The sequence below is a fragment of the Giraffa tippelskirchi genome, chromosome 4 (assembly GCF_054371585.1).
Source record: "Giraffa tippelskirchi isolate mGirTip1 chromosome 4, T2T-mGirTip1v1.2.pri, whole genome shotgun sequence".
Lineage (NCBI taxonomy): Eukaryota > Metazoa > Chordata > Mammalia > Artiodactyla > Giraffidae > Giraffa > Giraffa tippelskirchi.
The window spans coordinates 118,774,456-118,799,463 of NC_137278.1; the positions used below are offsets into that span (position 1 = coordinate 118,774,456).

The 25,008-nt window shown below is 35.8% G+C and overlaps 1 protein-coding gene across 2 annotated transcripts in view; it reads right to left on the reverse strand.

Annotated features, from left to right (window-relative positions):
* Positions 1-16,562, reverse strand: part of MGAT4C (MGAT4 family member C) — a 793,076-nt gene extending 776,514 nt beyond the window's left edge. Inside the window, exon 1 of one of the 2 annotated variants that reach the window (XR_014081448.1) lies at positions 16,254-16,558. The gene's annotated coding sequence lies outside the window, so the exon portion shown is untranslated. Of the gene's footprint in view, positions 1-16,253 lie in introns of both variants that reach the window. The other variant, XM_081587383.1, reaches the window with a different exon arrangement.
* Between the last annotated feature and the right edge of the window lie 8,446 nt (positions 16,563-25,008).

Here is a 25,008-nt window from a genome sequence, read left to right on the forward strand (position 1 = left end):
TGCTGGGAGAAATATCAATAACCTCAGATACACAAATGACACCACTCTTCACAGAAAGTGAAGAAGAACTAAAGAGTCTCTTGATGAAGGTGAAAAAGGAGAGCAAAAAGTTGGCTTAAAATTTAACATTCAGTGTGCATGCCCAGCAGTAGGATTGCTGGGTCATATGGCAGTTCTATTTCCAGTTTCTTGAGGAATCTCCACACTGTTCTCCATAGTGGCTGTACTAGTTTGAATGCCCAACAACAGTGTAAGAGGGTTCCCTTTTCTCCACACCCTCTCCAGCATTTATTGCTTGTAGTCTTTTGGATAGCAACCATTCTGACGGGCATGAAATGGTACATCATTGTGGTTTTGATTTGCATTTCTCTGATAATGAGTGATGTTGAGCATCTTTTCATGTGTTTGTTAGCCATCTGTATGTCTTCTTTGGAGAAATGGAAACCAGAATTGAAAGAGACACGTGTACCCCAATGTTCATTGCAGCACTGTTTATAATAGCCAGGACATGGAAGCAGCCTAGATGCCCCAGGAGCAGACGAATGGATAAGGAAGCTGTGGTACATATACACAATGGAGTATTACTCAGCCATTAGAAAGAATACGTTCGAATCAGTTCTAATGAGGTGGATGAAACTGGAGCCTATTATACAGAGTGAAGTAAGCCAGAAAGAAAAACACCAATACAGTATACTAACACATATATATGGTATTTAGTTAATCAGTAAAGATAACCCTGTATCCGAGACATCAAAAGAGATGCAGATAAATAGAACAGTATTATGGATTCTATGGGAGAGGGTGAGGGCGGAACGATATGGGAGAATGGCATTGAAGCACGTAAATGATCAAATGTGAAATGAATCGCCAGTAGAGGTGCGATGCATGATACAGAGTGCTCGGGGCTGGTGCACCAGGATGACCCAGAGGGATGGGATGGGGAGGGAAGTGGGAGGGAGGTTCTGGAAGGGGAACACATGTACACCCATGGTGGATTCATGTCAATGTATGGCAAAACAAACACAATATTATAAAGTTAAAAAATAGATAAATAAACTAATTAAAAAAAAATAAAGTCAGAATGCTACTAAAAAAAAAAATTAACATTCAGAAAACTAAGATCATGGCATCTAGTCCATCACTTCATGGCAAATAAATGGGGAAACAATGGAAAGAGTGACAGACTTTATTTTGGGGGTCCCAAAATCACTGCAGATGGTGACTGCAGGCATGAAATTAAAAAACGCTTGCACCTTGGAAGAAAAGGTGTGACCAACCCAGACAGCATATTAAAAAGCAGAGACATTACTTTGCCCACAAAGGTCCATCTAGTCAAACCTATGGTTTTTCCATAGTCATGTATGGATGTGAGAGTTGGATGATAAAGAAAGCTGAGCACTGAAGAAGTGATTCTTTTGAACTGTGTTGTTAGAGAAGACTCTTGAGAGTCCCTTGGACGGCAAGGAGATCCAACCAGCTCATCCTAAAGGAAATCAGCCCTGAATATTCATTGGAAGGACTGATGCTGAAGCTGAAACTCCAATACTTTTGCCACCTGATGTGAAGAACTGACTCTTTGGAAAAGACCCTGATGCTGGGAAAGATTAAAGACAGGAAGAAAAGGGGATGACACAGGATGAGATGGTTGGATGGCATCACTGACTTGATGGACATGAGTTTGGGCAAGCTCCAGGTATTGGTGATGATCAGGGAAGCCTAACGTGCTGTAGTCCATGGGTTCACAAAGAGTCAGACATCACTGAGTGACTGAACTAACTACCTAATAATTTTAAAAAGTTAGTCTCTGTATTTATAATTTATATTGCTATTTTGAGATATATTTTATATAGAGAGCAAGTAAATAAGGTTATGTATATTTAAAACAAAGTACCCTAGGTTTTGGAGGAGAGAATATATCATTTTGCACTGCCTAAATATCGACATTTTAGGAATCAATGAACTAAAATGGACTGGAATGGGTGAATTTAACTCAGATGACCATTATATCTACTACTGTGGGCAGGAATCCCTTAGGAGAAATGGAGTAGTCATTATAGTCAACAAAAGAGTCCAAAATGCAGTACTTGGATGCGATCTCAAAAATGACAGAATGATCTCTCTCTGTTTCCAAGGCAAATCATTCAATATCACAGTAATCCAAGTCTATGCCCTGACCACTAATGCTGAAGAATCTGAAGTTAAACGGTTTTATGAAGACCTACAAGACCTTTTAGAACTAACACCCAAAAAAAGATGTCCTTTTCATTATAGGGGACTGGAATGCAAAAGTAGGAAGTCAAGAAACACCTGGAGTAACAGGCAAATTTGGCCTTGGGGTACAGAATGAAGCAGGGCAAAGGCTAATAGAGTTCTGGCGAGAGAACGCACTGGTCATAGCAAACACCCTCTTCCAACAACACAAGAAAAGACTTTACACATGGACATCACCAGATGGTCAACACTGGAATGAGATTGATTATATTCTTTGCAGCCAAAGATGGAGAAGCTCTATACATTCAGCAAAAACAAGAATGGGAGCTGACTGTGGCTCAGATCATGAACTGCTTATTGCCAAATTCAGACTTAAATAGAAGAAAGTAGGGAAAACCACTAGACCATTCAGGTATGACCTAAATCAAATCTCTTACAATTACACAGTGGAAGTGAGGAATAGATTTAAGGGACTAGATCTGATAGACAGAGTGCCTAATGAACTATGAACAGAGGTTCATGACATTCTACAGAAGACAGGGATCAAGACCATGCCCAAGAAAAGGAAATGCAAAAAAGAAAATGACTGAAGAGGACTTACAACTGAACTGAAATATACTTCTAAATACAAACTTTTTATGAAATATGTTAGCTTTGCTTCATTCATGGTTTTTAGAAAAGGAACCCTGTAAACTTCAACACAGAATATATTAAGCTGAACATTAGTTTACAAGCATACATTCATGGTATGAATAGAGACTATAGAAAATTAAACATAATCTTCACTCTTTGACAGTGAACAACTCTAAAAACTAAACTCAGAAACAATTCATATGTACATTATCTGGTTAAAAAAAAAATGCAATAATGGTATGCCCAAGTAGCAAGCTATTATTTCGCAATGAAAAGGAGCTGCAACATGGATGAACCTCAGAAACAGTAGCCTAAGTAAAAGAAGATAGACACATAAGACTGTGCGTGATTCCATTTGTGTGAAATGTCCAGAATAAGCAAATGTAGAGACAGAAAATAGATTTGAAGTTGTTTTGGGTTAGGTTAAGAAATGAGAGTGACTCTAAGTACACAAGATTTCTCTTTATGGTGATGGAAATATTCTAGAACTGGATTGTGGTGATAGATGCACATAACAGTAAATGTGCAAAAAGGAAATGAACACTTTAAATGGATGAATTTTATAGTATATAAATTCAGTTCAGTTCAGTCACTCAGTCAACTCGGACTCTTTGAGACCCCATGGACTGCCTCACACTAGGCCTCCCTATACATCACCAACCTCCGGAGTTTACCTAAACTCATGTCCATTGAGTTGGTGATGCCATCCAGCCAATTCATTCTCTGTCGTCCCCTGCTCCTCCTGCCCTCAATCTTTCCCAGCATCAGAGTCTTTTCAAATGAGTGAGCTCTTCACATAAGGTGGCCAAAATATTGGAGTTTCAGCTTCAACATCAGTCCTTCCAATGAACACCCAGGACTGATCTCCTTTAGGATGGACTAGTTGGATCTGTTTGCAGTCCAGGGACTCTCAAGAGCCTTCGCAAACAACAAAGTACAAAAGCATCAGTTATTCGGTGCTCAACTTTCTTTATAATCCCACTCTCACATCCATACATGACTACTGGAAAAACCATAGCATTGACTAGACGGAACTTTGATGGCAAAGTAATGTCTTTGCTTTTTAATATGCTGTCTAGGTTGGCCATAACTTTCCTGCCAAGCAGTACACGTCTTTTAATTTCATGGCTGCAGTCACCATCTGCAGTGATTTTGGAGCCCAGAAAAATAAAGTCTGACCCTGTTTCCTCTGTTTCCCCATCTATTCGCCATAAAGTGATGGGACCAGATGCCATGATCTTAGTTTTCTGAATGTTGAGCTTTAAGCCAACATTTTCACTCTTCTCTTTCACTTTCATCAAGAGGCTCTTTAGTCCTTCTTCACTTCCTGATATAAGGGTGGTGTCATCTGCATATCTGAGGTTATTGATATTTCTCCCAGCAATCTTGATTCCAGCTTGTGCTTCATCCAGTCTAGCATTTCTCATGATGTACTCTGCATATAAGTTAAATAAACAGGGTGACAATATACAGCCTTGATGTACTCCTTTTCCTATTTGGAACCAGTCTGTTCCATGTCCAGTTCTAACTGTTGATTCCTGACCTGCATACAGATTTCTCAGGAAGCAGATCAGGTGGTCTGGTATTACCATTTCTTTAAGAATTTTCCAAGGTTATTGTGATCCACACAGTCAAAGGCTTTGGTATAGTCAATAAAGCAGAAATAGATGTTTTTCTGGAACTTTCTTGCTTTTTTGATGACCAGTGGATATTGGCAATTTGATCTCTGGTTACTCTGCCTTTTCTAAAACCAGCTTGAACATCTGGAATTTCATGGTTCACGTATTATTGAAGCCTTACTTGGAGGTATATAAATTATACCTCAATAAAGATATTTAAAATGGTTTTATCATATAACCATGTGTACTTTTCAGAGATTAGGAAAAAAGAAAAAGTAAAATACCTCCCCACCAAAAGCAAACTCATAGGAAAACACAAATCTCAATTTTGTTTGTATTAATTTGCAAAGTACCAGGTGTGGTACACAATGGTAGTTTTAAAATAATATAAAAGATTGTTTAATGTTTCAAGCTAATTTATTATGTCCACCTACCACTGAAACTAAAGAATAGTTACAAATATCAACAAGATATTGCATAAAAGATATTTATTTAACAATAATATTCTAACCCAGCAGTGGCCACAGGAATGGAAAAGGTCAGTTTTTCATTCCAATCCCAAAGAAAGGCAATGCCAAGGAATGCTCAAACTAGTGCACAATTGCACTCATCTCACACGCTAGTAAAGTAATGCTTAAAATTCTCCAAGCCAGGCTTCAGCAATACGTGAACTGTGAACTTCCAGATGTTCAAGCTGGTTTTAGAAAAGGCAGAGGAACCAGAGATCAAATTGCCAACATCTGATGGATCATCGAAAAAGCAAAAGAGTTCCAGAAAAACATCTATTTCTGCTTTATTGACTATGCCAAAGCCTTTGACTGTGTGGATCACAATAAACAGTGGAAAATTCTTACAGAGATGGGCATACCAGACCACCTGACCTGCTTCTTGAGAAATCTGTATGCAAGTCAGGAAGCAACAGTTAGAACTATACATGGAACAACAGACTGGTTCCAAATAGGAAAAGGAGTATGTCAAGGTTGTATATTGTCACCTTCTTATTTAACTTATATGCAGAGTACATCATGAGAAAAGCTGGGCTGGATGAAGCACAAGCTGGAATCAAGATTGCCGGGAGAGATTTCAATAACCTCAGATATGCAGATGACACCACCCTTATGGCAGAAATTGAAGAAGAACTAAAGAGCTTCTTGATGAAATTGAAGGAAGAGAGTGAAAAAGTTGACTTAAAGCTCAACATTCAGAAAACTAAGATCATGGCATCCGGTCCTATCACTTCATGGCAGATAGATGGGGAAACAGTGGCTGACTTTATTTTTCTGGGCTCCAAAATCACTGCAGATGGTGACTGCAGCCATGAAATTAAAAGACGTGTACTGCTTGGCAGGAAAGTTATGGCCAAACTAGACAGCATATTAAAAAGCAGAGACATTACTTTGCCAACAAAGGTACATCTAGTCAAGGCTATGGTTTTTCCAGTGGTCATGTATGGATGTGAGAGTTGCACAGTGAAGAAAGCTGAGCACCGCAGAATTGATGCTTTTAAACTGTGGTGTTGGAGAAGACTCTTGAGAGTACCTTGGACTGCAAGGAGATCCAACCAGTCCATCCTAAAGGAGATCAGTCCTGGGTGTTCATTGGAAGGACTGCTGTTGGAGCTGAAACTCCAATACTTTGGCCACCTCATGCCAAGTGTTGACTCATTGGAAAAGACCCTGATGCTGGGAAGGATTGAAGGCAGGAGGACAAGGGGACGGCAGAGGATGAGGTGGTTGGATGGCATCACGAACTCAATGGACATGGGTTTGGGTGGACTCTGGGAGTTGGTGATGGACAGGGAGGCCTGGCGTGCTGCAGTTCATGGTGTTGCAAAGAGTTGGACACGACTGAGCAACTGAACTTAACTGAATATTCTAACACATGCATTTAAATATATAGTCTATATATATATATATATATATATCCTTCCAAGCATCTAAAAGAAATGGCTACATTATTAATAGACTTTGCCATTCTTTAAACATTCTTATAATTTTAAAATATTTTGAACAGTTGAGTAGCTATTAATATTTCAAATAAATCAAATTAAATATAATGTTATAATCAAAAATTTCTACAAGACTTAAAAAGTTTGACACATGTCCATTCAAGCTATTAAGATTCCATTCAATCATAGAAGCATTATATTTCCCTTGCTTTTCTCAATTTATTGCTGCAAAAATTGTCAACTGCATTTATAATTTAGAAGTAATTTCAGTGATCCAAAGCAAAAGACTGAGGCTAAAATAATTGCTTGACATTAATAATGTTTTTCAGGCACAAGTGTTTTATTCTTTTGTTTGTTTGTTATAATTGTCACTTCCTCTAGAGAAAGCAAATTGATCATTTTCTAATCTGAGATCTGTCTTGTCTGTTATATACAGAGCTTGAAAAGAGCTTAAGGTAACCTTTCAACAGAAACCTCAAAATAACTTGACCATTTTTGTTTGTTTCTCTTACCCAAAGACAGAAATATCAGATAAAGGGAATGACAAAACTGTTCACATATGTATCTATGATTCATCTCTGTAGTGGGAAAAAATGTGTAGATGAATATGCTTCAAAAGCATCCTTTAATAAGCAATAAAAATAGCTTATTCCTGAATTTTGCCTCATGAATGTAAAGGCAACATTCTAGTGTCCAGCGTATGTATACACCACACAACTACGTTTACATGTATGCCTTTCAGTGGCCAGACCTACCTGTCCATGTTAGACATGGGTCTGAGCCTCAGACTTTTCTTGTCTGTTCAGTATCTCTTTGTCTGTATCTGCCAGTCTGTGCTTACCTTCCTGTCTATTCATCCAGTTCTCTTTGTGGTATGTTTCTGGCTGGCTGTCAGTTTGCCTGTCTCTGTATATTGGTCTACCATCCCTGTCTCATTGCCAGTTCTTACCAGTAAATCTGTCTTTGTATGTGAGCCTGTTCCTATTTGCCTATCTGTTGGACTGCACATATTGCTTTGTAGGTGTGTGTCTATCTATCCGTGACTCTATCTGTCTATATGTTGTTGTTGTTGTTCAGTCACTAAGTAGTGTCTGAATCTTTGTGACCTCATGGACTGCAGCACACCAGGTTTCTCTGTCCTTCACCATCTCCTGAAGTTTGCTCAAGTTCATGTCCATTGCATCAGTGATGCCACCCAGACATCTCATCCCTCTTCTCCTTCTGCCCTCAATCTTTGCCAGCAATGGGGACTTTTCCAATGAGTCAGCTGTTCACTTTGGGTGACCAAAATACTAGAGAGTCAGCTTTAGCATCAGTTCTGCCAGTGAATATTCAGGGTTGATTTCCTTTAAGACTGACTGGTTTGATCTCCTCGCTGTCAACATGTTCAGTTCAGTTCAGTTCAGTCGCTCAGTCATGTCTGACTCTTTGTGACCCCATGAACCACAGCATGCCAGGCCTCCATGTCCATCACCAACTCCCGGAGTTTTCCCAAACTCATCTCCATTGGGTCAGTGATGCCATCAAACCATCTCATCCTCTGTTGTCCCCTTCTCCTCCTTCCCTCAATCTTTCCCAGCATCAGGTATTTTCACGAGTCAGCTCTTCACATTAGGTGGCCAAAGTACTGGAGTTTCAGCTCCAACATCAGTCCTTCCAATGAACACTCAAGACTGATCTCCTTTAGGATGGACTGGTTGGATCTCCTTGCTGTCCAAGGGACTCTCAAGAGTCTTCTCCAACACCACAGTTCAAAAGTATAAATTTTTCCGCACTCAGCTTTCTTCATAGTCCAACTCTCACATCCATACATGACTATTGGAAAATATATCTATATGAAAAAACATCTATATGTACCTATGGGCAAGGTTTTTCCCCTTTAGTGTAGATTTAGTCTATACTCTACCCTGTAATCTATGTGGGTGTTTCCCAAAGGTTTGGAGATAGCTATTAGGGGTCACAAAAGGAAAACAAGACTTGAAGCTAAAGATAAATACAGCTGTTCTCATTATCAACTGAGATTACATAATAACATAAACTCTTCAGAGAATTTCTTTTGTATGTATCCCAGTTCCCAACATTATTCTCAAGATCTAGCCCATCCCTATCCCCACTGACAACCTAGAAATAATTATTTTCTTTTCAGTGTTAATCTTCATTTCTTCAGATAAATTCCACCAATTCTCCTAAAGATTTCCTTTTCCTAGAATATTTCCCATTTTCAAATATTCCCCAATTTCCCCATTATCAAAAGGATAATCCAAGGGAGAAAACAAATCCCTGGCATGATATTTTCTAACACACGGATTTTTTGTAAGGAATAACTTTAAGTAAAAGGAGGGTGGTAGAGAGTTGTAAGATAACTCAGGGTGGGATTTATTGCTCTAATTCCTATATATTTCAGGGTCCACTTACTAGTGAGAAGATGCTTCTTAATATATTTCTTTGAACTAAAGATCTGTATTTCAAGTCTTCTGTGGATAGCTCCATTAAAAAAAAATGCAGACAAACGTGACAATCACAGACATGCACACAAATACCTTCATACATATATTTATATGTCTACTCACATACTTCTTAAAGACAAATAAAACCATTTATAGAGAGACTAAATATAAATTCAATGTAAAAAAATAATTCCAAAAAAAGAGAAGGCCCACAAGTTATCCACCAGTCCCAACGAAAATATGTGAAGGCATTTTATTTTAGATTTGCTCCACAGTAACTAGGAATCTACCAGAGCCTAAAAGAACAGGGCCTATTATAATAAATTCCTAAATAATAAGTGTTTTATTAATGTTCTTCATGTACAGAAACATACAATTTAATTACTAGAAATTATAGCTAAAAGCTGGAAATAGCTTTTTTTTTTTTCACATTGATTCACTTTGGCATATGACTGACAACCTTCCACTTAATTATGATTATATTTCTTTAGTAGGAATAGGAACATAAACAACAAGGATTCAATTGTGCAAATGGGGTGATGGAAGAATAATTTATGAAGTAGGTCAGCTGTCCTTACATCACAAGGGAGTGCTGGCCTACTTTTCTTTTCAAAGATGTTCTACCAATTCAAATTTGGCTAGAAAATACAATTCAGTTCTACACAAACACTGAAAATATATCACATGTATTGATGAAATTAAAAAGGACAACCTAGGTACACAGCATATGGTTCTTAAAATTAAAGCAGAATTACCACCTGGCAAAGTTTTCACTCAAACAGTTTCTTATACACACACATTCAAATCTACTACCTGTTGATACTGGTAAAATAACCAGAAATGCTGCTGCTGCTGCTAAGTCGCTTCAGTCGTGTCCGACTCTGTGCGACCCCATAGACGGCAGCTCACCAGGCTCCGCCGTCCCTGGGATTCTCCAGGCAAGAATACTGGAGTGGGTTGCCATTTCCTTCTCCAGTGCATGAAAGGGAAAAGTGAAAGTGAAGTCGCTCAGTCGTGTCTGACTCTTAGCGACCCCATGGACTGTAGCCTACCAGGCTCCTCCATCCATGGGATTTTCCAGGCAAGAGTACTGGAGTGGGTTGCCATTGCCTTCTCTGAACCAGAAATACTGGAGCATTTATAACCATTTGTCAGTTTAGTTTTTCATGGATTTTTGCATCTAACAGGGATTATTAAAATAAGCATATTAACATATTTACATGTGAAATTAAATATGAATTTCCTGTGTGTTTCAAAATTGTACCATTTTGTTCTTTAGATTTGTCTAAAATAAAACTAGGTTTTTGTTTTTTTTTTAATCCATACTCTCTCACTATATATTTTAAGGAGAAAAAAAGTCCTAAATCATATTCTTTATAAGAAAAGACACACAGAAATAACATAATTATCTAGAGAACTACCATACTTACTTCATTCACATAAAATGTAGGATTAAAATAAGCACTATATCATTCCCCCTCACTTTCACTTGAATTGCCACTTCATAAGTACTTTCCCAACATTTTCATAGCTGTTTCTAGAGTAAATATGAAACTCTGCCATGATCTGAGAGCCATCATGGTAGAGTGATTACATAATAGACTCTGGGCCACAGATCCTATATCCAAAGATTTACAAGTCATCTAAGTTATTTATGCTAAATACCCATGGGCAGTTGTTTCATCTCTCTATATTCCAATTTCCTTATCAGTAAAATGATTATAACAGCAGCTACTTTGCAAGGTTGTTGCTAGGATGATCATGAAAAAAATGTATGTTAAGTGTTTAGAATATCTTTAGCTTACAGATGTACTCAACAAGTGCAAACTGCTATTATTATAAAAAAATTTTTTTCAGATGCTGTTCTACCACTAGGACTTGAAAGGGTCATTTCAGAGTGAAGGTAAAATTCTAATCAAAATATTTTACATTAAATTGAGGTATTTGGAAGAATTTTAGCAGAAGGAAAGGGCCAGGTTATGTTTTTAAGCTAAAAAATCAGTGATATCCTCAATAAAGTAAACTATCACATGCAGGAACATGAAAGTTATGACTATCTTTTGCCCAAACTTTGGAAGGCTTTGAAAGATCTCTTGTTTTCTAGAACAAGGGTTGGGAAACTATGCTTATGGACAAATATGGCCAAATAAGAACATTTGTTTTTATTGGTTTTCTGTTTTGTTTTGCATTACATTTTTAAAGGGTGAATAGGAGAAGCAGGGAAGGAGGGAAAGGAAGGATATGTGACAGAAACTTCATGGGGTCCACAAAGTCTAAAATGTTTACCTGTATTAATTTACTGGGGTTGCCATAACAAAGTATCATACACCATAGACTGGGTGGCTAAAGGAACAGAGTAGTTTTTTTCCTTTCAAAATTATGGAAGATAGAAGTTGAGATCAAGTGTCAGGGGGGTTGATTTCTTCTGGGGCTTCTCTCCTTGGCTTATAGATGGCCATCTTTTCCCAGTGTCTTGTATGGATCTATGTTCAAATTTCCTCTTCTTATAGGGACACCAGTCATATTGGATTAGGAATCACCCTAGTGACCTGACTTTAACTTAATTATATCTCTAAAAATCCTATCTCCAAATATAGCCACATTCCAAGGTACTGGGAGTTAGTATGTAAGCATATGAATTTTGCAAGTCGCTTAGTCATGTCTGACCTTTTCAAATCCATGGACTGCAGCGTGCCAGGCTCCGCCATCCATGGAATTCTCCAGGCAAGAATACTGGAGTGGGTTGCCATTATGAATTTTAGGGAGAGACAATTCAGCTCATAATTCTTACTAGCACACCTTTCATAGAAGAAAGCCTCCACTCGAGAATCCTGTGGAAGCTGTATCTGCCACAAGACAACCATCCTTTATACAAAATAGACATCAGGAGAGAATTACTAAGCTTAAGAATTTACTAGGTAAAAAACATCTCAAGCTTTTTAAGGTTAGGTCAAAGGAGTAGGGCTTAGTAAACAAGAATATTTACTTGGAGGAAGCTAGATATAGGAGAAATATGTAGGTGAGCATGAATTTGGGACCCTCCCTCTTGGGCCCCTCCCTCCCACCAAAGGTAGCCTGATAATCTAACTGAATAAATGGAAACCTAATATCAGGAGTGAGTCTGCAGATGGTGATGTCATAAGAGAAACAATAATACTTATTACCATTTATTAGCATAGTTGACCCTTGAATAACTTGGGGCCTAGGGACACCAACCTGTAAAGCAATCAAAAATATGCATGTAACTTAAAGTGAAACCTTCCGTATACATGGAGGAAATTTCCTTCATATCTTTAGTTCCACTTTCTTGGATTTAACAAACCATGGATCATGCAGTACTGTAGTATTTACTAATAAAAATAGATCTACATATAAGTGGACCTGTGTAGTTCAAATCCCTGTTGTTTGAGGATCAACTCCACACTTATGAACAAGCCCTTGTAAATACTATATTACAACATTGTCATTTATTCTACACCACCATATGACCATTATTATTATTCTTATACACACGCATACAAATTAGAAAACTGAGTTGAAATTAGAATATAGATTCTAATCTCCTTTAAGTACTGGGCCAAAATATCTGAAGCTGGGATCAAAAAACAATAGAACTTCAAGGATCATCTGGAAAATGAAGTCAGATACCCAAACCTTCACCTTCTCCTTACTGATGAGTAAGTAAATTCACAGATATAAAATAGGATTGGTACTGACAACAGACCCTGACCAAAAAAAAGAAGAAGAAAGAATAGTTTATCAGCAGGTACTTGCTTTTGTCTCCACATTTTCATCTAGTTAGAATGCTGTCATGCACTTTGAAAATAATTACTTGGTGGTTCCTTTTTATAAGAAAACTTTTATACATCTATTTCCAAATTTCAATACAAATCCAGATATATACAGATATATAAGACCAACTTATATTATGCTTACTCTCCCTCTCTATATAACTTAGGATATTAAAGTAGGCTTTCTGTACATGCTTAATTCAATATGAAATGTATCTGAGAAATTCACACTCAGGATTTTTCAGCAGTCTTGTCACCTAAAGAAAACAGCTTCTAGCTTGGATTTGCATACTATTTTTGTAAAGATTCAGACTCACAGTTAAGGTCAACATCTGGCTGGATTTAATATTTATGTTTTAACAGTTTCACTCTCACTAAAAAAATGTTTAGCAGTTTTTCAAAGCAAAAGCTGTCTTTTATTTTAATAAAAGTTTTCATATATTTGCTTTGTTCCGTGAGGGGTGGATTTGTATGCTTGAACTACCATATGCAGTTGGAATTTGAGGCCATCTCACTAGACAAGTCATTATAGCAAAGTAAATGCAAATGAAAGGGGAAAAGGGCACATTAAAATGAGCAAGAGGATTTTAGTGTTTTGTCTTCTATTTCCATATCTTTTGGGAGAAGGGAAAAGTGGGAAAATGAGATATAGTTCTATCTTTTAACCCCGGTAAATCATGGTTGATAAGTTAGCTATTGAAAGCCATGGGGAATATGCCAACTAATTTCTCAAACTAATCTTGAATTTAGTAATCTTGCTTTAGTAACTTTATAGAGAACTTTAGTGCCAAGTAATCACCACATAACCAATGCATTATTTTGATTACTGAAACTGTATAACAAATGAACACATGCATATACACAAATCATTGAAGAAAGAGTCAAGGTGATTTCAAATGGAACATTCTGTATGTGAAATTATAATAAAATGTCTTTAAAAACAGGTACTGTTTATCAAGCATATGTTGTGTATAAACTCTGTGTTTGTTACTTAATGTGTCTGATCTTTACTACCCACAAGAATTTAAAAAGTAGATACCATAATACCACCGATGAGACAGAGGTATGGAGGAGATGATTAACCTACACAAATTTGCTTAACAGATTTAAAACTAGCTTTTCTTACCTACAATTAAGCATTCTGTCTTCAGTGACACTTTAACATATAAAACAGAGTTCAGGGAGAATTTGAAAACATCTGGATGACTAGTCTGGAATCTTCAGTAAAAGTGGATGCAAATTATTGACTGAATATAGGACTGTCCATGCCTTACACACACATAAGTAGCTACTAAAGAGTCAGGCATAATTGCTTTCCTCTGTGGACACCAATTAGAAATCTTGAAATATTAATAAACTGGCTGATTTATGAGAAATATCAGTATATATTTTCTTTCTACATATTGCTTTTAAGCACCAAACATATCATGGGCACTCAATAAATATTAAATATTTAATAGCAGCTAATAAAATGAAATTATGGCAATATATTTTACAATTAACTCACCAGAAGATGAAATAAAAAACAAGTTTTAGCACTAGACCTGGAAGATGAGCAGATTTAGATAGCTGGGTAAGTGAATGAACCCTCTGGGAGGTAAAAGACATTAACATGTTGTGGTAGAAAAAGTTAGCAGGAGGTTAAATCACACACACACAAAAAATATTCTAATCTGAAAAATGAAACTACTCCTCCTAATTTTCAGCTTTGTTATATTTATCTAACATCTAAAGTGTAAATTAAGGGATATATTTGTAAGCTGTTGTCATTTCTGCCCCATACTCAAACATGAAGTGAATATATTTCATTGTCTATTAGTATTATCTTACTCTAAAAGAACATAAAGTATGTCCCCTTATTTATTTTTTCCCCTACTTATGCCCTCTTTTGCACACAGTCTGAGATTTTCAGAAATGCTAATTGTGATAATAATTTTAAAATAATGTTAGAAAATGTTAAATTACATTATCCTTTGGCATACATAACTCAAAGAATGATGAAACTGAGACTCAGGAGTGTATGCAGTTTCAGAGAGCACATTTCTGGAGAGTTAAATTAGAGATGCATTCTATTGGGCAGAAATCAGGCTGGAAGCAAGCTCCTTTTTTTTTCTTAAGTGAGTGGAGCAAAAATGTTCCATAAAAGAGAGAGAAAACTTGTAAAATGGAGGAATCCATAGGGAAACCTTAATGTAAGCCCCTATTTCTCAATTCTTGTAAGATTCATGAAAAAAGAAGCGCTTAAAAGTACTCTTTGAGGACTCTATCTCCTTCTTCGTTTCCACTCTTGGCTTTTTACAATCCCTCTGAGGATAAGAGAGAATGAACTTAAAGTTATTATTTGGGTGACTCATTCCTTCTCTGTTTCCTTTAAGCTTCTAATAGTCTCTCGAATGCTCCAAAGAAATTAGAACACATTTAACAAGTGCTTTCATGAAGCTCAGCCACCATTTCCTCTCTCAAGTCTGTGATTAACCCATTGATGGTCACAAAGTCTGTGTAACAGTCCACAAATACTATGTTGCAGGTCACAAGCACCGACTACTCTACCTATCCTAATAGCCATTTCTGACATGTAAAATTATCAAAGCCACAGTAGGTTTCACTGAGTGAATTCACACATTAATAAAATACCTAGATGCATCAAAAGCTCTCATACGATATTTTAAAATATTTCTTCAGTTTTCATAAACTCACTGTCATTACTATGTGCTTACTTTCTGTCTTACTCTCCCACCCACTCTGACACAGAACAACCTCCTACAAATACATCTTTAACTTTCAGGAACATGCACAGAAGTCACTCCTTTCTGTTTTAATATTTCACAGTTAGGTTCTAGTTTAAGATAAGGTTTTCTCTATTTTTATTAGTTTAATAAATATTCAGAAGTTTGTCAGCTTTTAAAATTTTACTGTGCTAGTTTCATGTTTTCTATAAATGTATTGAGGTTTCCACTTCACAGAACAAAGTTGGATAATAAATCCTTATAGTATGTGTATTTAACTAAAATTACAGCAATTTATCTTAGTATGATGATTCCAAACTCAAAAATATAGAGCTGTAAGTCAACAAAGTACACTGCTATAATATTCTCAGGAATACTTCTACTAGAGTTTTTTTAAATACTCTTGTCATTCATATATTCAAATGTCATGAGCATCAATGACATCAAAATCAATTACAGCATTTGAGACAAAGTTTTGTATTTTGGAATATATGGATAAAATATCACGATTATGTAAAAAGAATAAAACATGTATAAGGTTAAGTAAGTTTCCAAAGTCTGTATTTCCCTTTATTATATAGTGCAGCTATAAAAGAAAATCCTCAAGAGAATTCATATGAACTTATGATAATGAAGCCTGCAGCACGGTTTGGTTTGGTTTTGCCTGTTTTTGCTGATAACGCAATTCAAACTATACCTTGCTAATCTTTAGTACAGGAATCAGATAATTCACTTATAAACATGCAGCCATAAAGTGTCATTCTTTAGTCAGTACAGACTAAGATCTTTCTCTTTTTCACAGGTTTGGCTCCCCAGCTCATTAGATCATTACCTGATAAACAGGAAAAGGGTAATGAATTGAGAAAATAACTACGTACCTTCAGAGAAAACCTGCCCGATAACAATAATCCATTAGAAAACTGGCAATATCCTCTGATCTATTGCCCGCAAAGCTATGACTTGATGGAGAGTTTCATTCCCTGGGCTCAGTTCTCCAGAAGAAAATCAGCACAATTTAAATATTTCTTGGAATGTGACAGCTCTCTAGATCTCCGGTTGCATTCTGTTCCCTAGGGACGACAATCTGGTGTTCTGTGTGCATAGAGCAGTGAAGATGAATTGAATATGCTTGAGATAAATTAGGAATGGCTAAGTTAAAACTGTCTCTGCTCCAGACTCTCTCATCTGCAGTCTGTAAGCCTGTTTTTCTGTGAAAAAGCTAGATGGCAGGCTGCCTCAGTAAGTTCTTCTTAAGCGACACAGAGCATTTTCAATGAAGAAAAATTCTCCCATTATCTAAGCTAATGTGACTGCTGCTAAATCTAGTTTTTAAAGTGTCTACTGGCATGAAATTCATTTTCACTATTGCTTTCTTTCAAACTACAGCCTGGAATCCATACTATCCTCATATATACATTTCTATCTGAGAGAAACATGTAAAGTTTTTAGCTAATATATTAAACCATATCCCTTTTTGCAGTTTTAAGAATCATTCATATATAGGGAAGTTCCTGTTTATGTCCTAAGACCACTGTATTGAATTTTATAATATGTAGATGGTTTTGTTTTAAATTACAGTACTGAAGATAGATAAATGTATTTTTATTAACACATTACTTATTGCAATGTAGAAGTATATAATTTTTAAACATTAGTTAAAATGCAGAAGTTAGATAAAAATAAATAAAAGGAATTTAGATCCTAAATATGTGACCACAAGCATAAATATTGACTTTGAATATCCTCCTAAAGGAAATAAGAAGTTCCAAATAAAACCAAGTTGCATAAATTATTCCCTTCTAAATAAAAGCAAGTCATTTTGAATTCTGTTTCAGCTGAATGATATGTTTTGATATGATGATTCCTTATAAATTAGAAAATTATTTTAGAATTTTAATAATATTCTGGAATTGAGAGATAGAACACTTTATTTGGAATATTAGCAACACACAAAACATAAGAGGAAGGATCATCAGAATTTTCAGCTCCATTTCTTTATTTGGAATCTCTGTATGAAACGACATTCATATTTTAGAAAAGCATTTAAAAAGCATCATTATCCACTGATAAAGGGATGCCTTTTAAAACGTTGGCTAAAATATAGAACCTCATTTTTCTATAACTTTCTACATGGCATTCTCTAATGCTCTATGTCCAATTATTTGATAGATAAGCAAGTTGTTGCTTCCACAGCAAGAATGGGGTGTGTGTATATATATATAGTAAGGGAGGCAATGACAATATAATCACCTGGGAACCAACAGAAGTAAGTGAACATTTTTATTTTTTCTCCACCCACCCTGTAGCTACAGCTGATCACTTTACTCAGGAAGGTGGAAGGGAGAAGAAACAGGAGGAACAAAATAAAACACCACATAGAAAATGCCTCCAAGCCCTTCTCTCTCTTCAGAAGTGGAAACTCTGTAGATATTTCTGAGGGGAAAGCATAGGAGAGTTGGAAAGAAGCAGCCTCAGCATCCCAGTTAGGAAATATGGGTATCTAGCAGATTTTCAAAGACCATGGGAAAAAAACAAGGGAAAGAAGGAAGAGATGAAGGGAGGGAAGAATGGAGGAAAGAAGACTCTTTCTGACTTTTAATTACCATTTTTAAAATAACTAAGGTGTTTAATGCTCAATATACATAAAACAAATGAAAAAAAGATAAAAGTCAATATCTCCAATAACCAATGGTTGATCGAAAATCCAACTACACTGCACAAATGTGCATTGCACATCCCAACAAATGTAGTAGATAATTATAGTAATACAGTAGGCACACGCTTTTAAGAAATTCAGATGTCCCTCTCCACTTAGAAACTGCCCATTTTACTAGCACTATACTGTAGTGATAAATTCAGGGTTATAAACACTTAAATATAAGTAGATATTTTTCTGGAACTCTCTTGATTTTTCGATGATCCAACGGATATTGGCAGTTTGATCTCTGGTTCCTCTGCCTTTTCAAAATCCAGCTTGAACATCTGGAAATTCACGGTTCACATACTGTTGAAGCCCGGCTTGGAGAATTTTGAGCGTTACTTCACTAGTGTCTGAGATGAGTGCAATTGTGTGTTAGTTTGAGCATTCTTTGGCATTGCCTTTCTTTGGGATTGGAATGAAACTACACACCTAGTTAGCCAAGCTAGACCCTTAGTGTGTGCCTGCTAAGTTGCTTCAGGTGTGTTCAACTCTTTGTGACCTGATGGGCTATAGCCTGCCAGGCTCCTGTGTCTATGGGATTCTCCAGGCAAGAATACTGGATTGGGCTGCCATGTCCTCCAACAGGGTATCTACATCTTGGGCATTGCATGACCTGCACTCGCAGGGGCTTCTTTACCAGTAGCACTACCTAGGAACCCCTTTCTTAGTAGTCAAAGGATTCATCTCCTCTTTCTTTACTTCTAATATCCAGTTTGTTATCCAGGAACTAGGATCCCAATAACAAACTGGTTCAAAATTGGGAAAAGAGTATGTTAAGGCTGTATATTGCCATCCCGCACAATTAACCTATATGCAAAGAACATCATGTGAAATACTGGGCTGGATGAAGCTCAAGCTGAAATTAAGTTGCTGGGAGAAATATCCATAGTCTTAGATATGCAGATGATATCACCATAATGGCAGAAAACAATGAGGAACTAAAAAGCCTCTTGATGAAGGTGAAAGAAGAGAGTGAAAAAGCTTCTTAAAAATCAACATTCAAAAAACTAAGATCATGGCATCTGGTCCTATCACTTCATGGCAAATAGATGTGGAAAAAATGGAAGCAGTGAGACTATTTTCATGGGCTTCAAAATCACTGCAAATGGTGACTGCAGCCATGAAATTAAAAGATGCTTGCTTCTTGGAAGAAAAGCTATGACAAATCTAGACAGCATATTAAAAAGCAGAGACGTTACTTTGCCAGGAAAGGTTGGTTTAGTGAACGCTATAGTTTTTCCAGTAGTCATGTGCAGGTAGTGAGAGTTTGAGCATAAAGAAGGCTGAGTGCTGAGGAATTGATGCTTTTGAACTGTGGTGTTGGAGAAGACTCTTGAGAGTCCCTTGGACTGCAAAGAGATCAAACCAGTCAATCCTAAAGGGAATCAGCCCTGAATATTCATTGGAAGGACTGATGCTGAGGCTTCACCTGATACAAAGAGCTGACTCATTGGAAACGACCCTGACGCTGAGAAAGATTGAAGGCAGGAGGAGAAGGGGCAACAGAAGATGAGTTGGTCGGATAGCATCACCGACTCAATGGACATGAGTTTGGTTGACTCTGGGAGATGGTGGGAGACAGGAAGACCTGGCATGCTGCAGTCCATGGAGTCATAGAGAGTAGGATACAACTGAGAGACTGAACAATGACAAAGGATCCCGCATGCTCTGTAGCATGGCAAAAAAAAAGAAAAAAAGATGACACAAAGAAAAAAATGTCTGAGAATAAAAAATAATATATAAAAAATAAGCCAGTCACAAAAGGACAAATTCTGAGATTCTTCCTATATGAGGTACTTAAATTAGTCAAATTCATAGAGATACAAAGTAGCATGGTGGTTGTCAGAACTGGAGGAGGTAGGAATATGGACTATAATGAGGATGGAGCTTCATTGTAAAGATTAAGAAGTTCTGAAGATGAATATATTACTCTTAAAATAATGGAATAAAAACATTAATTTTCTTGGGTTAATAATGTAGATATCTAAACACAAACATAAGTTGTATTGCTTCTTATAACAGAAAAGAATTGTCGAAAAATCTGAATACAAATGTTAAGAAGAATAAAATAGATAAATCCACCATTGTTAACATTTTAAGATTGATATCTCCTTCCAATCTCTCTCTACTGAGAAACATGTGTACACATATAAGGATTTATATATACATACATTTACAAGTTCCTTTGTATGGTGGCTCAGAGGTTAAAGCGTCTGCCTGCAATGCAGGAGACCTGGGTTCAGTCTCTGGGTCGGGAAGATCCCCTGAGAAGGAAATGGCAACCCACTCCACTATTCTTGCCTGGAGAAGCGCATGGACGGAGGAGCCTGGTGGGCTACAGTCCACGGGATTGCAAAGAGTCAGCCACGACTGGGCGACTTCACTCTCTCACTTTGTATACATACATAAGTTCTTTGTATATATACAAGGAGCACATGCATACACACACAGAATCTCAGCTTTTCAAGATGAAATGATTTCTAGAGACAGATCACTCAACTATCTGAATGTACTTAACACTACTGAAGTATATACTAAAAATGACTAAGGTGGTAATTTTATGTTGTTGCAATTTAAAAATAATAACAAATATATTTTAAAGAATGTTTTCTGTGGAAAAATGAATTTTAAAAATTATTACAAAAGTATGTGATAATATATTTAAAAAACAAGAGTCAATTCATATTAATACTATAAATTAAAATCTATATGAAATAAATTTAATTCAGCTATTTCCTAAAAGTAAGAATCTTTTTCTTTTGTAAATTCAAAGTAATTTTACCAAGTAAAAATTAGTTAACTTTTATTAAAATTGTTTTTGATTCAAAGTAAAATGTTCTTGATAATTATATTAAATTTGGCAGTATTTTATGTTATACATTATAATCTGGACTGGAGAGCATAAATTCAAACACCTGGAGTATTCAAGAAAGCTGCAATATGACTATTTCAAAGACCCCATCAAGAGATCCATGATAGAAACCTCACAATAGCTTAAGGCAAAAGACATGGGAGATGTCTTAAGTTTCTTTAAACATGTGAACACTGACTTTGAAAAAAAATTTCAATAGGATTAGCAAACTATATTTTGTTTCTTCAAAAATAAATGAGTTTCTCATTCATTCTTTATAGCCAAACACTAAAGAGCTTCAGCCCAGTTTCCTAGTCATGAATTATTACTGATTTCCATGAAAATAGAGTACTTATAAATGACTTGAGAAAAATGTAATACTAATCCTATTAGAATTGACATCTCTGATTCAAGGGAATTCAATTTTATTATAAACAATAAACTGTACTGTAAGAAAATATTATTTTAAAATTGTTAAACTACTTGAAAGCATTTTTAAATCAGTGTTAAATATTTTATAAGGTAAGTAAAACACAACTAAAGAGTTCATTTAAACTGCATTGAGAATAATACTCCTTTGTAGGTACCCAAGCTTTATTAAAGCACTAAATAAAACATAAACAACATAATTCTTCAATTAAAATAAATGTATATAGGAAATGGTGGCAATCAATTTCCAATCCAAATGATCTGAGTTAATTCTAGCATTCAGAATTGCTGTCTGCTATATATGTCATATAGGAACACTTTGATATATTTCTGGGTACAAATAATTTACTTGAAATAGTTTATATACCAATAAGGCTTGTGTTAGATGAAAGCTTTAAAATCAATTATGAAAGATATTCAGCTACATTTTTAACTCTAAAGTGACAGTTACAACATATGTCATCAGATTTGTTGTCAAAACAGTGAACACTCTACTGTAAACCTTTAAAATTTAATATTGTTATGATCTATATCCTTTTATGATTCAAAAAGTATTTGAGTCATTTTCAAAGTTAAAATAATACAGTGTATAAGAGAAAACTGTGAACTTGATGAAGACAAAATAATACAATTTCAAATAAAATTATGTCAAGGCCATGCTCAAGGACAAAAGACTTGGAATGATGTCTTGTTATTATAGAGCAGAAAATTTGGGAAACATGCAAAAGTTTATTTTTCTATGGAGAGTGGAGAAAATATTAAAAATTATACACTAATACCCAACTTTATTGGATCTTCTCCCAGATTGGTAAGAAAGCTAAGTGTGATAATAGCATACAATATATTCTGCCCTCTTGAGAAATAACTGTACAAAGGGTTTCTAGACAACTATTTCATAGTATTTTCTAACATTTTGGCATGTGTGTAAGGCTCCAGTGAAATCTGGGACATGTGATTTCTTTTGTGGGGTGTAACTTAAAACAATATATATTTAAATTTATGAAAGAACTGTAGATATCATGTACTTCAAACCCTTCTTTATTTCCTAGCTTGTTTTCTTCTCTGAAGTCAGTGACAGAGGATCTAAAATGAATATTTTTAGTTCAATACTTTTTCCACCATATTGTACTATGCCTTTATCTATGAAAAACTCAGAAATATTAATATATTTACATAGTATTTTCCAGCCAGACAAAAATTTTAGCAATTATACTGAATCACTGTGTAAGGCAATCCAGGTGATAAAGTAAGAAAAATACTATACCTATAAAAAGGTGAAAGTGTTAGTCACTCAGCCATGTCCAACTCTTCAAGACCCCATTGACTGTAGCCCGCCAGGCTCCTATATCCATGAAATTCTCCAGGCAAGAATACTGGAGTAGGTAGCCATTTCCTTCTCCAGGGGATCATCTCTACCCAGGGATCAAACCTGGCTCTCTTGCATTGAAGGTAGATTCTTTACCATCTGAGCCACCAGAGAAGCCCCATTCCTCTAAGACTGTAGAAACAAATCAGTAGGAATGCTTAAAACTGATCAAAGGAGACAAAAAAAATTGTACACAAGGCAAAGCATGATATGACATGAGAGTTATAAACAAAGAACATCTGTGACTCTACTTCTGTTTGGTAAATCAGTTCATTTGTATCCTTTTTTAGATTTCATGTATAAGTAATATCATATTTGTCTTTCTGTGTCCAGCTTATTTCACTCAGTATGACAACTCTAGGTCCATCCATGTTGCTGTGAATGGCATTATTTTGTTCTTTTTTATGGTTCAGTTATAGTCCATTGTATGCATATACCACATCTTCTTTATCCATTCCTCTGTTGATGGACATTCAGGTTGCTTCCACATCTTGGCTATTGTAAATAGTACTGCAGTGAACACTGAGTTGCATATATCTTTTTGAATTAGATTTCTCTGGATGTATGTCTAGAGTGGGATTGCTGGGTCATATGATAGTTCTGTTTTTAGTTTTTTAAGGAGACTCCATATTGTTTCCATAGTGGCTATATCAATTTACATTGCCACAAATGACTTTATTTACAAAAAATCTGAGAGACTGGGGTTGACATATACACACTGTTGCTGCTGCTGCTGCTGTTGCTAAGTCGCTTCAGTCCTGTCTGACTCTGTGCGACCCCATAGACTTCAGCCCACCAGGCTCCTTCATGCCTGGGATTCTCCAGGCAAGAACACTGGAGTGGGTTGCCATTTTCTTCTCCAATGCATGAAAGTGAAAAGTGTAAATGAAGTCGCTCAGTTGTGTCCGACTCTTCGCGACTCCATGGGCTGCAGCCTACCAGGCTTCTCTGTCCATGGGATTTTCCAGGCAAGAGTACTGGAGTGGGTTGCATAACTAATAAGAACCTGCTGTATAGCACAGGGAACTCTACTCACTTATGTGGGAAAGAACCTAAACAACACAAAAAGAGTGGATGTATATATGAATATGCATAACTGATTCACTTTGCTGTCTATCTAAAAGTAACACATTTTGAATTAACTATAATATTTAAAAAAGAAGACAAAATAATAAAATGAGGACCTCAGACCAAAAATCAACCAAAAAAAAGTTCCCATTTCTTATGCAAGTCCTCTGAAAATAAAATCTCTAATTTGTTGCTCATCTGAAAATAAAAAATAAAATACACAAAGAAAAATTAAGAATTCATAGCAGGGATTTGGTAGTCACCAAATATATTGTGAGGAAGCAAATCTGATAAGAAATTAGAATTACTTCATAACAATAGATGGTTATATTCTATTTAAAAGAGCAAGGTCAAATCTATTCTTCAGCACCAGCAGAGTGAAGAAACACTGTATATTAGGGAAAATCTTATTCAATCTCTTGAAAATAGCCATGTAAAACACACAATGGCATGGAAACTATTAAAATGTTTCTAGTGCTCCGGCATATTTTCAAAATCCAACAGGCGATGAACAATATAAAAAGGCCTTTAGAAAGCTATACAAAAGTTCTCAAATGCGGGAGCTATCTCTAGAAATTATACAATTGGATATGCCAGTGACCACATGCAACACTTTGCAACTTCACAACAGTATCAACTTTGAATCACATAGTTGGTTTAACAAAATATGCCAAACCTAGAATCACCATGCCAATTTTAAAAGCTATCTAATGAAAGAGAGTACATGGCATACAAGGAGTTTATGCTCTCTAGATTCTTCATTTTAACTGTGAGTACACTACCAAGTTATCATTCTAAATGTTTTAATATGTTTACAGGTAGTTTCAAGTATTATTCCAATAATTTCAAATTCAATTTTATTGGCAATATACACTAAGCCTATTACTAGTTGAAAATTTCCAAAACATCCTAATTAACATTGTTCTCTCAAGGAATAAATACTTGTTATCTTTAAAAATTAAATAAATATGATGTAGCCATAATAAAAAAAATTGGGAAGGTAAGCCACATGCAAAAGCCACCTTACAGATATCTAGAACTTATGGATATTTCTTAATTTGTTACTAATCTATGCAAAATATTCAAAATATTAAAACTATAAGGTTACTTCCTAATTTTTTAAAAAGATAGATGATTCTGAATATACATAATATAGCATAGTATATACTTTATATTTTAGAAGAGTTTTAAATTTTCAGAAAAATGGTAAAGATTTTA